This window comes from Osmerus eperlanus, chromosome 9 (assembly GCF_963692335.1).
Source record: "Osmerus eperlanus chromosome 9, fOsmEpe2.1, whole genome shotgun sequence".
NCBI lineage: Eukaryota > Metazoa > Chordata > Actinopteri > Osmeriformes > Osmeridae > Osmerus > Osmerus eperlanus.
Window position 1 is genome coordinate 17507940 of NC_085026.1, and position 12685 is coordinate 17520624.

The 12685-nt window shown below is 52.2% G+C and overlaps 1 long non-coding RNA gene across 1 annotated transcript in view; it reads left to right on the forward strand.

Moving 5' to 3' along the window:
• Positions 1-12685, forward strand: part of LOC134027003 (uncharacterized) — a 31106-nt gene continuing 18421 nt past the window's right edge. The window contains exon 1 of the long non-coding RNA XR_009931402.1: positions 1-387. This is a non-coding gene — a long non-coding RNA (uncharacterized LOC134027003). The remainder of the gene's footprint in view (positions 388-12685) is intronic.

Consider the following 12685-nt stretch of genomic DNA (forward strand, 5'->3'; position numbering starts at 1 on the left):
CACCTCGCAGCTCGCGCCTAGTGTTATCCATCCCAATCATTCGGATGTTGAATGGCATCGATTACTCTACACTCTACAGTATTTAAAATCATAATTTGATGCTCCTTTTGTGGTTCATTTCTTTATTAATATATCAGGCCCTACTAGCTCAACAGTGCAAATACAGGGAAAACAAAATGTACGAAGTATTAGCTAACTCGGTAGCTAGCTACTAAGCTACCTTTCATAGGCTACTACTGTAGCTGGCTACCAGGTGGTGCATGCGGTGCTTTGGAGAACTGGATATATCAGCAACAGAAGAGTACATCCCAGCAGGAATAATGTACCAATTTGCTTACCTGGAGAAGCCGGCTGCGTTTACTAGATTCAGACCTGATCCCTGGACCGGTAAGTAACTTGTACAGCTGAACAAGTCAGACTACTACTGTGTGAGGTTTCCTAGCGCTAACCGGTACGAAGAAAGGCGGAAATACAGGGTGTTGATATCATCACCCTGGCATGTGGCGTTTCTGCAACTTTTAGTTGTTTTAGCTAGCTATCTCCCAGAAGCTAACAAGGTTTGTGGCGTCGTGAAGTTAGTTAAGTTTGTGACTGTGGCTAGGTAGTTAGCTACCGTTAGCTTCACTTTTCGCCACAGACATTTACATTTAGCAGACGCTCTTGTCCAGAGCGACTTACAGTAAGTACAGGGACATTCTCCCCGAGGCAAGTAGGGTGAAGTGCCTTGCCCAAGGACACAACGTCATTTTGCACGGCCAGGAATCGAACTGGCAACCTTCGGATTACTAGCCCGATTCCCTCACCGCTCAGCCACCTGACTCCAGACACACATAAACTTAAATTATGCCTAACCGTGTAACGGAAGCATCCAGCCGGTGTGTGTGTTTAGGTATGCGTGTGTATTTATGAGTGTGTATGTGTGTTTATTTGTGTGTGTGTGTGTGTCAGCTCCTGTCTTCAGCGCGACTCCCCTGTCCCCTCCTATCTCCTGACCCCTCTGTGTTCCCGACGCCCTGCTCTGTTTGTGTTAATTCCCCTACATCTCCAGGGTGGCTTACATTAGAATATCTTAACCACTGGGCTGCATTAGCATAGCGTGATGGATGCCGTTGAATCTCTGTGCCAGATAATGTCCACATTTTGCATTTTAAACTAAGCTACACCGTGGACGTGCTATCCATTTTCACAGGGGGAAATTAGACCCTGGTGGGAAACGCCTGGCACTCTGTCATCCCAACCAAAGCTCCCTGCCTGGGTTTATGACACCTCTGGGGCACCATACTGAGACAGGTTGAGGGTCACCGTCCAGTGCCGCTCAGCTGTGATGTCCCAGAAACAGTAAACAAACTTAGACATCAGTTCTCCCGCACTTGTTGTTTTCAAGACTCAGCACCAAGTAAAAGAGAGAGGCCCCGTGAAACGAAAGAGACTGCGTTCCTTTTTTTTAATGGCCGCGTCCACCTGTCAGTCTCTCCTGCCCTCTCTCTCTCTCTCCACGCACACATCCTCTCGTTCAGCACCAGACTCGGAGCAAAACTTGATTTATCATGCATCAGTTTTATTGTAATCTCCATAGTCTGCCAGGGTGGGTATGTGCGCGTGTCTCCTATACAGACACATCCACGTCTTGACGCTGAGAGGGTGTTGATTTCCGTTACAGGGCTGTCACAGCCCTCGGCAGTTGATCAATAGGAATAAATCAGCCGCTTCCTTTATGTGACATGAGATAGTTGTACATTTATAAGCCTCTTTATGAGATAAGATCTCGACACTTGAGCCCACCTCATACACGCTGACTAACTCCCCACCTCAGAATGAGTTCCCCAGGCGACGGGTGCTTATTAGGCTGTTGAGGGATGCGAAGCTCTGCTCCCTGGCCGGGGGCGAGGAATAACAGTATACAGGATCGTTACTATAACTGTTCATTTAATTATTTACCGTTTTTATTAATTTTAGGGTTACCTCACCTTAGCCGTGTTGGCATTGGTAGCGATCATTACAGCCCTTCAATTTGACTGCATATTCATAATAAAATTTTCTTTACAAGCTTTTATTATGGAGAAGATAAAATATAGAGTCCTAAATATCAAGGCAGTGTTACTGTTCTCTCTCATTGACACCGTAATTATCAGTAGATGTGCTTACGCTGTGACATAAACACTGTCCATTACAGTCAGCGAATGGGAGGCTCATGAATCAGCGCTCTCCTTGCTTTCTCCTCGTACAAGCATGAAAGGCAATCCTGAGCATGGTGGTAATCCTGTAATGTTCTGCTAATTGCGTTTGAGTAATTATGAGTCTTTTATGCGGCAGTGCATGCTGGGAGTTTCCTCTCCTATCACGTTGTGAGTCCTCGCCTCAGTGATTATGATTGGATAAGAGGGCCTTGCGTTTTTTTGTGTTTATTTTCTAATTAAATATTAGCTTTGACCACTTTGGGGTGATAATTAAACGATTAAACCCCCCCAACTCATTGACCGCCCAGAATGTGATCAAGTGAGACTGGAGCGTTAATTAGATGCTTGGACATTCCGTTTCCTTACTCTCCAGGTTAGGTATACCAAGCAGGATGCTTTCAACACTAAGCACATTGACTGAGATCAAATTACATCCGCTTCTAAGTACCCAGATTGATCGGGAAATGGAAGGCCGTCTTTACGAGCTAAGTGTTTCTGAACAGCAGCTCACAGTGCTTCCCTCTGTCCTGTCCTGGGCCCCGTACAGAGAGCCCTGTCCTGGGCCCCGTACAGAGAGCCCTGTCCTGTCCTGGGCCCCGTACAGAGAGCCCTGTCCTGTCCTGGGCCCCGTACAGAGAGCCCTGTCCTGTCCTGGGCCCCGTACAGAGAGCCCTGTCCTGTCCTGGGCCCCGTACAGAGAGCCCTGTCCTGTCCTGGGCCTCATACAGAGAGCCCTGTCCTGGGCCTCATACAGAGAGCCTTCCTCTGGAATGGAGTGAGGAGGAGGTGAAAAACAGAGAGAGTAATTTAACAGCACACATGTGGACCAGTGGCCCCGGAGCACAGAGGCAACGACAAGATGTCTCAACAGAGAGGGAGGGAGAGGGAGAGGGAGGGAGGGAGAGGGAGAGAGAGAGAGAGAGAGAGAGAGAGAGAGGAAAAGGGAGAGAGTGAGGGAGGTAGAGAGAGGGAAACGGAGAGAGGGAGAGGGAAAGGGAGGGGGAGAGAGAGCGAGAGACTGAGGACAGGGGAGGGGAAAGGGGGAGTCAGTAGGGGGGGAGAGGGGGTGAGGGAGGTAAAGCACCACGGCGCTCTCTCAGCAGATGATGGATCGCAACAGTGGGAAGAACAAAACCAAGCATCCCTCATGCTGTCAACACAATGAAACAGGGACATAACAGGATTTGGTCACAATGCGAGCGGAGCACTTCAGAGAGATGCCAGACCATCATGCCACTTCTGCTGGAAGTCAAAGACTCCATCCATCACGCCCAGACGCCTCCTTAGTGTCTGACTGCGCTGCTGCTGTCCTCCTACACAGGACATCCCAGCCTAGCGCCACAGCCTAGCGCCACAGCCTAGCCATGCTTTTATTTTGGTGGCCATTGTTCTGTTGTTTTTATTCCATGGAGGTAGGTTGAGAGAGGCAGAGAGATGGGGGTGAGGCAGAGAGATGGGGTGAGGCAGAGAGATGGGGTGAGGCAGAGAGATGGGGTGAGGCAGAGAGATGGGGGTGAGGCAGAGAGATGGGGGTGAGGCAGAGAGATGGGGTGAGGCAGAGGATGGGGGTGAGGCAGAGGATGGGGGTGAGGCAGAGAGATGGGGGTGAGGCAGAGAGATGGGGGTTAGGCAGAGAGATGGGGGTGAGGCAGAGAGACACCAGGCACATGCAGAGTTAAGCTGCTGTCATAAATCTGCATCCTTGAGGTCTGAGTGCAGAGTTCTTTTAATACCGGCAATCCATGCATTGCAAATGTTTAGAATAGCTTCTGTCTCTAGCAGAGAGGTCAGTGGCCTCATATCTCTCTGATTCACCAACACTTGGCATCCTGTTAAATTTTTCAATTTCTCAAATTAACATACAAATGGAAAAAAAATAAAAACATGCAGTGTCAGTTTGAACAGTTGCGGTCCGATTATCAGCTTGAAATCATCTTTAACATAAAGACTGCCTGAACGACACCAATCGTTTCAAAGTGGCACGTGAATTCACATCATTTGGTACATCAGGAAGGAAACATACAGCTACTGTATGAAACATCTCTTTGGCCCTCTTGTCCAGCCTTGTCTTCCAGGTGACGGGGTCCACTGTGAAGGTGGAGGACTGTGGTGATTGCATGTTGGCCCCCAGAGAGTCCAGAGTTAAGGGATGACCTCCCTGGAGGTGGGCGGAGACCCACCCCTGTGACCCCTAGCCCCCCCCCGACCACAGCGCCCAGCACAGCAGCCGTCCACCACACCAGCCTGTAATCAGCAGAGGAACGGCTCCTGGTGGCTGATAAACCTGACTGGGGATGGTCGGCTCCTGCAGGTGATAATGTGACTTTAGTGTAGGGAGGAGGGAGGTGGGGGGGGGGGGAGGGGAGAAGTGGGATGTGGAGGGGGGGGGGAAGTGGGGGGGGGGGGAATGAAGGATTGGGGGAGGGTAGAGTTGGGGAGGAGGGGTTGCATTCTCCAAATTAAAAGTTGTAGCCTATTAGTCTGTGTTTGCTAGCTGAGTACGCACCCATGCCTAGCGTGGCCGCTAATACGAAAAGATGTGTGGAAGTGTGTGATTTATGGTCGCACGCAGGCAGGGGTGGAATAATTTGGTGCAGAACGGGTACTTACTGAACGGCAACAACTCAGCTACTTATCCGTACTTTCTGGTGATAAATTAGCTCTTGTTGAAAGCAGCAGGAGCCCCATTCTTCATTTTGATTACTACACTTGATATCTCTTTCTTTCTTACTCTTTCTTTTGTCAGTGGCGGTTCTCTGCGTTGCTTGTGTGTGGAGGCGGTGTGTTCCTGTGTTTGTGTAGCCCGAGGCTGGTCCTTAACCCTGGGGTTCAGGAGCTGGCCCGCAGGTGTACAGTATCTTGTATCCCTCATGTCAGTTTGTGTGGGGGAGGGGGGAGGGGGGAGTGAACAAAAGTCATTTTGTTAATTGTTGAGAGTCACAACACCCAGAGCAACATGGCTTCCCTCGTTGACCGTGAGCTGTCCTGCTGCCAGCGGGAGGCAGGGGGGGGCAGGGGGGGGGCAGGGGGACCTGTCCGTCAGCAGGCGACCCTGCCAGGACCTTCCCCCGCTCAGACAAGGTTCTCATTGATCCCCCCGTCGCCCCTCTGACAGGAAGTGGCCTGGACGGGGAAATAAGCAGGTGAAATATTAAGTTATAAGGCAGCTTCCAATCAATAAACAAGGGCTGGGAGGGGTGTGTGTGTGTGTGTGCAGGGCCAGGTCCCCCGACAACCGCCCCCTGTAGCCTGGGGGGGGTAATGCGATTGAGGATTGTGGATCCCCCCCCCTCCCCCCTGCAGGCATGCCCCCCCCCACCTCCTCTCATTGACAGGAGCGACCGGACTGAGACCATGGCCAAGTTCTGTGGCAGTGCCTGGCACCTGCTCCTCCTGTCCTCCTCTCCCTGGCCCTGCCCAGGCCCGGCCCTTTCCCAGGCTAGCTTGGCAGCTGGACCCTGGGCAGACAGCATATGAGAGGGGTAATGAGGACAGAGCTACAGTTTCAGCAGCCTGCATGGCAGCTTTCACACATACAGGACCACGGATCCACTGCGGAGCCAGTGGTTCCACTTTTAGCTGTCAGTAAAAGCTTGCTCGGTGACAGTCACCATACATTCCAGGCAAGGGCATGTGTTCCTGCTTGGGTCTCATGCTCGTTGTCCTGTGGCTTTGTGAGTCAGTGTGTCTCCTGGCCCAGGGGTCAGGCGGCTTGGCAGGTGTCATTACTTATCTTAGCCTTTGGTCTGTGGTCAGGACAGCTGAGGTGGGGGTGTCAGGTCCCAGCCCTGTTAGGCCCGGAGGGGGCAGGGCAGGGGAGGCAGGCCAGGGGGGGAGGCCTCTGCCTGGGCTCCAGGTCCTGGTGGACTCCCTGGTCTCCTGGGTCTGGTTCCTGCCTTCCCTCCGTGTCTCCCCCCACCCCCGGCCGTCTGACTGACAGCTATCTTCCAGCTGTGGGACATGCCGCCCAGCAACCCGCTGCTGATAAAATGTTAATGTAATTAACAGATAATGGCTGTTGTTTTTAGCTGTCAATACTCGGACGGGGAGGGGATAAAGGATCGGAGCTCACAAAGTCACATTCAGATATCTGCCAGACATTGTAGAATTCAATTATTTCGCCAACAACGCTATCCCTTCCTCTTACCATGACCCCCCCCCCCCCCCCTCACACACACACACACACACACACTACACTCCCACCCTGACACACACACACACTCTCCTCCTCCACCTGCCTCTGCCACACAATCATCGTCATGTGAACCTGCCAGCCCCTGCCCTGCTGTGTGCTGGGTACCTTCTGCAGAGCCTCAGTGGAGACCCACAGGGCTGGAGGACAGTGCTCCTCCCTGCTCCCCCCTGCTCCTCCCTGCTCCTCCCTGCTCCTCTCTGATCCTCCCTGCTCCTCTCTGCAGGCACACCACCTCCCCCCCACCTCCCCACACTGCTCCCCCCTGCTCCTCTCTGATCCTCCCTGCTCCTCTCTGCACGCACACCACCTCCCCCCCACCTCCCCACACTGCTCCTCCCTGCTCCTCTCTGCCCGGCCCTCTTTAACTCCTCAGCGTTCAGCCACGTCTCGGTGCTGCATGCTCAAGATCATAAATCATGTGACTCAGGCAGGCAGCCACACTGAGCCCCTCTCACCTCGTACAGGCATGGCGCGCAGTCTCCCAGCCAGCCCGCCACAAGACAAATGTATTTATTTGAAACACAGACGCCTATCAGGCTGTGGGCAGCCAGGACGCTCTGGCCGTCTGCTAGCCCACTATTCTGGTATTTTAATAAGTATCAAGCCCAAACAAGATTAGGCGCTTCCAGTTTACGAAATGTCAGCGAAGGCAGCGCTATCACTCATAATAAATGGGCTTATGCAAACAGTGGGGTTTTTGCCATGCATAAGAGCTTGTTTGGTGCGCGCTGTTGAGATGCCGCGTGCTGATATGCAATTATTCTAAAGAGTATCAAAGTTCAGGTGTGTGTCGGCCGGCGAGGAATGCACCGAGAGCTACAGATTACCGCAGGAATATTTCATGAATAAAGAGAGAGGAAGCCTGGGCGATGATAAGAAGGAAGCTGAAAGTATGATAAAAAAAAAAAAACATCCTATAATGGATGATTCTTGGCGTATTCATATTTTGTTTTTGTAGCATCTTACTACAGTAGCTAGCTGACGGGGACGATAACCACAGTGCTTGTTTTAGCTTGGATTACACCTAATGATGCCGGCCCTGAACTTTGATCAGTCCGTCTAAAGGGTTTGTGTGTCGCTCCCGTAATTAACCCAGTTTGTGTGTGCTAATGATACCTAATTATCATTTGTGTAACAAGATTGCTCTCATTGCCGTAATGAGAAAAACTCCTTCAAATGTTTCGCTGCTTACAACTGGCTTTCTCCAGTTATTAGCCGAGTGTTTATGCAATTACGGCTAATTGAAGTGTTAATTAAATCAGGAATACCGTTTTGTTAAACAAAGATGCTAACAACATAAGTACTGGGAGTTAGGCTAAACAGCGATGCAAGCCTCCCCACCCCACCAGCCTGTGCACAGGGCTACCCTTCACCTCCCCACCCCCATGGCACCCACACCAGGGGTACTGCGGCCAATCAAGCTGATTGGCACTTTGACTGGCTAGTAAAATCAGGCCTCTCCACCCACTGCTTGGGAATTAATTGGCATGCAGGAGAGACAGGAGGGCCGCAGGGTCTTGACCTTGGCTCACCCCTCAACACAGGCACAGCTAGGCTAACTGAGGGGGTGTCAGCTGACCAGAAACAGGAAGGAAACAGGAAGGAGGTGAACATAGCGTACTTTAGGCATTTGGATGCGCCAACCAGGAAGTAAAAAACAAAACTACTTTTTTATATTATTTGTTTTCTCTCTGTGACCCTCAGTTTGTGTTCTAAATTATATTAGGATTAAAGCAATTAATCTCCTCTTCCTCCTCATCATCTCATTGTCGTCACCCTCCAGTCATTACGAGTATTCCCCTCCTCATGTCCCTAAAAACGATCCTCTGGTCTTGATTAATCCGCAGCGTTCAGTTTAACGGCAGATCATCCACATGCAGTCTCTGGTCAGAGTGGCTGCAGGATCAGTGATGGATGGCCACTTGACAGAAATACTGTGGCGACGCCCAAGTCTCTTCAACCATCATCCGATTTTCCACTTCTGTGCTGTAAAATACCTAGAATGAATACAAAGTGCATCAGTTGTGTAGCACTCTTTAAATTATGAAATAACCATTTGGGAATTTTTGGGCCATTTGCTTTTGTGCTGTTTGAGATTCTCCACACAATCCTCTTGCAGCCAGGAGTAAGTGGGTTGGGTAGATGAGGCGTAGTGTGTGTAAGGTGTACTCCAAAGACACGTGATAGGTCATTCAGGTCTACGATATCATGATAAACACGCAGACACCTGTAGAGAGAGACACACACACAGATGGCATTTAGGACCAACACTGCACCTACACACTCACACATGCACACGCTTCAACAGAAAAACCTTCAGTTAGGAGTTTATGAATTGATTTTTTTCCGCTCTATAAAGCCCACGTTTTCCTCTTTGAATGCAGTAAAGTGTCCACTTGACCTTTCCTGGCCGCTTCCCTCTGGTGAACTGACTCCAGACTGGCTCTGGCCTTTTCAGCGCTCTGAGTCTCCATCTTCAGTGGCCTGGCAGACAGTCTATCAGCACGTCCAAGACACACACACACACACCAACACACATCCAACATACACACACGTGTGTGTGTGTGTGTGTATACCTGTACACGCACACACACACTCCTAGCATAGAGTACAATGACTGACAACACAGTACTGGCCAGTCAAGGAAACCCAGCTATTGGCACAGGTCATCTCAGATGATGCTTTAGAAGGCTTGACACTGCATTACAGTTAAGCACAGGCCTTTCGTCCACCTTAAGTATTTATCAACACTCCATTTGTCTCCATATTTATAGATGTGGTGGAACAGAGCACCGTAAAATAATCCCTGCACAATCAGACAGGAAGGTGGACATTTTCATGGCAGCTTTTTCACTTTTCAGAGCCCGTCTCCCTGCCCTCAGCATGGCAGGAGTGCGGCCGCTGTGACCGGTGCCACCCAGGTCCTGGCCGTCTGAACTGGCATCTGCTGCCGACTGGCAAGGCACAGCGGCCTCCCTGTCCTCGCCGCTGGCCCGACACCACCCCGCCAACCACGCTCACCTGTCCGTCACACGCACACCCCGCACCCCTCGCCTGCACCCCGTGCCCGCACCCTGCGCCCTCACTTAATTGAGAACCGGAGCGAGCTCGTTTTGTCTCCCTCGCTAAGCAGCCCCTAATGACAGGCAGAGCGACAGCTACACATGTTCCCCGGGTCTCCCTCTGGAGCGGGCTGCTGATAGCGGCCCACGCAGACACCGGCCTGTCACAGACCTGTCAGCAGCCAGGCTGTCAGGCTGCTCCACAGCCCAGCGCGAGAGGCTCGGCCCCAGGTGCGCCGGTGACAATCTCCTCTCCCTGCTCTGCCAAGCCTGCTGCTGCCCCAACATTCATTAACACTTTTATTCTAATGGCTCCTCGGCAGCGGCGGGTTTGTTATCAACACAGCGAAAAAGGCTCCTGACACGGATAAATGTTTAGAGGTGTTGTGATGAGACAGAGCTGGGTAAGGCTAGCAGGGTACAGGGCTAGCAGGGTACAGGGCTAGCAGGGCTATCAGGGTATAGAGCTAGCAGGGTACAGAGCTAGCAGGGTACAGAGCTAGTAGGGTACAGGGCTAGCAGGGTACAGGGCTAGCAGGGTACAGGGCTAGCAGGGTACAGGGCTAGCAGGGCTATCAGGGTATAGAGCTAGCAGGGTACAGAGCTAGCAGGGTACAGAGCTAGCAGGGTACAGAGCTAGTAGGGTACAGGGCTAGCAGGGTACAGGGCTAGCAGGGTACAGGGCTAGCAGGGTACAGGGCTAGCAGGGTACAGGGAACACGTGAGATTCCTACGTCAAATAGCACTGACGATGCGTCCAACTGTCGGCTTGTACCTCGGGGAAAATTCGGGAACATTTTGAACCGCTGTTCCATCCATCCAACCTCCCCCCCACCCGTAACAGGGACTCCGGAGGTGTGCGTCTGAGGTGTATGAAGGATTCTCCTGGCGCTGTAATGGACCTCGGCACAGACGTATGGAACACATGTGCTAATGCCTCCTCATAGGAGCCCAAATGAGCCATTACAGCAGCTAATCTGAAAGGCACCCTCCGTTCAGCTCCCCATCTGCCAGCCCGACTCTGGGGCAGGTTGTGTCTCTGCGTGGAGCGCTCTTCCCAAGCCCCACAGACCCTGTACCAGCCAGATGGAGGAGGAGCTGTTAGACTTGAGTCACTGACCACAGCTCCTGCTCCACAACACGCCCGGGGGAGAGAGCAGGGACGCAGCGCTGAAGCTCAGACCTGAGAGAGACGATGACTGGTCGATCAGTCAGTAAAGACACCCCAACATGGTTTGTTGACAGAAGCCTCTACGGAAGTTTGGGGTGTCCGTGTGCTGTGCTAGTGACACGTGGAGGTGCTAAACAGTCCTAGTGTTCTCTCCACCTCCCTCCATCTCCCTCTACCCCTCCCACTACATTCCTCTACCTCTCTCCCTCCACCTCCATCTACCCCTCTACCCCTCCCTCCACCTCCTTCTACCTCCGCAGTCTCCCTGCTCTGTCCACACCTTGGCCAGTCTGCCAGGGGGAGAGGAAGAAGCATGGAGGAGGAGAGGAGGAGGAGGTCCAGGGAACAAAGCAGTGACGGGGAGGAGGAGGAGGAGGAGGGGAGGAGGTCCAGGGAACAAAGCAGTGACGGGGAGGAGGAGGAGGAGGAGGAGGAGGGGAGGAGGAGGTCCAGGGAACAAAGCAGTGAGGGGGAGGGAGCCATCTTCTGCTGGAGTCCACCTATGGGGAAGAAGACATGTAACATTAATGGTTTCCTTTAACATCTCCTTAACCCCAATCCCCCCTAGCCGAACACCCCGCCTTCCCCCCTCTCCGCCCCAGTCCCCCTGCAACCCCGCTGCCCCCCGCCCCGACCCCCTCTCCTCCAACTCCCCAGGCGCTGTTCCCCGAGGGCCTGTTTGTTTCCCTGCCAGGGGCACAGGCGGCGGAACACTGATGAGGTGCTCAGGCCACCGTGAAATGTGCCATAACCTGCCAGCGCAGGGCCTGGTGAGATTGCCGTATTTACTTTTTAATCTGGCCGCCTTAATACATGCGATAAAAACTTTGTCACATTAGATGGTGACAGATGGGCCAGGAGATGTTATTACTGGTAGGGGGGAGTGCTGGGAGGAGTGGGAGAGGGGCTGGGGAGGTTGGGGGGGGAGGAAGGGGGGATGGGGGTAGAAGCAATGCGCCCAATCACGATAATTTTTCATCACCCCAATTACATTGTTGAGTGCGTCTCACGGCAGCAGCCCTCGCATGCACACCCAGACCCTCTGCTGGGAACACAGAGAGAGAGAGAGAGAGACAGAGAGAGAGACAGAGAGAGAGAGAGACAGAGAGAGAGAGAGAGAGAGAGAGAGAGGCACACAGAGAGAGAGAGACATAAATAAAGATAAAACGAGCTGCCCTAGGTCTCCCATCCTGCTGACTACTCCTCCGCCAGCTCTCCAAACTGATGGAGGCCCACGCTTAAATGAAGGCTAAATCTTATTTAGATAAGAGAGCCCAACTGCTGCCTGGGTCTAAAGCATCATTGTTTGTTACTGATGGGTGGAGGGGGAGAGGAGGAGGGGGAGAGGAGGAGGGGGAGGGGAGAGGAGGAGGGGGAGGGGAGAGGAGGAGGGGGAGGGCAGGGGAGTGGGGGCGCGAGGCCAGGGCTGACGTTTGCATGTTCCTAGACTAAGGAAGTGATTGAATAACATAATGTAAATGTATTTGTGTCTGTGCGTCAGGAGGGAGAACATATCTATCACTGTGTTAATAAATGAATCCTGGTTTGAGCTAAGCAAATGGACACGACTGAAGGGCACTAAGCATTAAGACATTCCATCCCATATCTAGTCTAACTAACCAGTAAGTTATTCAGATCACACAGACGACCAAGCGATTGTGCGTGCGTGAGTCCGGTGTGTTTGTTCACGTATCTTATCGCGTGTGACTTCCTGGTGTTTGTGCCGCCGTGCACACATCTCTCTCTCTCAGCGTCAAGTTTACCAACTTTGTTTTCCTCCCCTTTAATTGTTGTCTAGATTAAATAAGAGTGTTTGTGACATGGATATTGGCGGTAATGAGAGGAGCCGTGAACAGCTGCCGGGGCTAGGCCTGCGCGGGAGCGCATCGGGCCTGCGCGGGAGCGCATCATTAGAAGCCCAGAGGGTTCCCACCGCCACGCTAGCGTAAGTCGCTAATGAAAAGAATGTAGTCACAGATCTCATTTTTCAGGCAATTCTTGTGTAAACTGGAGATTTTCCAGTGTATGCACTGTGGAACAAGGGGCCCACATAAATCACAAGAGCCTTCTGGCTGCCTCC